The sequence below is a fragment of the Chenopodium quinoa genome, unplaced genomic scaffold (genome assembly GCF_001683475.1).
Source record: "Chenopodium quinoa cultivar QQ74 unplaced genomic scaffold, ASM168347v1, whole genome shotgun sequence".
Lineage (NCBI taxonomy): Eukaryota > Viridiplantae > Streptophyta > Magnoliopsida > Caryophyllales > Amaranthaceae > Chenopodium > Chenopodium quinoa.
The window spans coordinates 3363295-3364712 of NW_018744996.1; positions in this window are offsets into that span (position 1 = coordinate 3363295).

Consider the following 1418-nt stretch of genomic DNA (forward strand, 5'->3'; position numbering starts at 1 on the left):
ATATAAATAAAAATGTACTTCCTCCGTTTTTTTATATCGCATCACTTACCTTTTAGGGAAGTTTCACAAATATTGCATTACTTTCATTTTAGGACAAAAAATATTTATGTTCACAATGCAAATACCCAACATATCCTTACTTTTTCACACATACTTTTTATTTTATCTTTACATTACATGGACAATTTTGTATTTTTATGTTTCTCTCTTACTTTTTCCCACTATCAAATTTTACCTCCAATCTCCTATGATGCAATTAAAAAAAATGGAGGAAGTATTATTTTTTGCAATTTTTCCTATTAATTATTACATTGAATTTCCAAATTATATAAAAAAATGAATAATGAAATAGATGACCAAAAATCTAATATCATATCACTAATAAATAAAGCCGGTTTCGCAGCCAGACTATGAGACAGCGACATTGGGCATTGTGTTTCGTCAAGTGTTACGTCACGTAGGTGACAAATAGGTATTATTGTGACACATATAATGCTAATGGATAGAGTTTTTAAGATAAAAATATTGCATAGAGTTTTATTATCTATATACTTCTAATATTTCATATATACAAAATGAATCATAACTTTTAATAATATTCTATAACTCGGTTCTATTTCCATTATAAAATTCGTTTTAAAAAGCTCTTTAAAACAAGATCCATTTATAATATATTAAAAAAAAATAGAGCAATAGTAAAAATAAGTTTTAATCCGTAAAAATAATTTAAGTTCAATAAAAATAATTTAAAGTTAATAAAAACAAAACTACAAAAGTATACTATTATATAAATATAAGCGATATGATATCGTATATAAATATCCTGCATTATCAAAAAGGAGTATATGAAACAGTATGGGCATCGCCGAGCACAAAACTAGTATATATATAAAGGGGAGTTTTTTCCCGAGTTAGAGAGCCACGTCGTAGGATAAAATTTTCCTAACTCGCCATGTAGGATTTTAAATTTTAGTGATAGCCAATCAAATAAGAGATTTGTATTTTCCTTTAGAATTAAATAATTCAAATGCCACATAAGCAAAATTTGGCGAATGAGATTTTAAAGTTTATATTAATATAATATAATATATTATCCTTTAAAATTCGAGCCGGATAAAATTTTCTTAACGCGCCATATAGAATTATTAATTTTAGTGATAGCCAATTAAATAAGATATTTGTAATTTATTTTAGAATTAAATAATTCAAATGCCGCATAAGCAAATTTTGGCGAATGAGATTTTAAGGTTTAAATTAATTAAATATAATATATTATCTTTTAAAATTAGGAATTTTATCTAAATATATCACGAATGAAAGGAAATTCACAATTTATTTTAAAATAAAAATATTAAATGATATATTACTAAAATAACAAAATTTATTACATAAATACCAAAAATATTTATTTTAAAAAA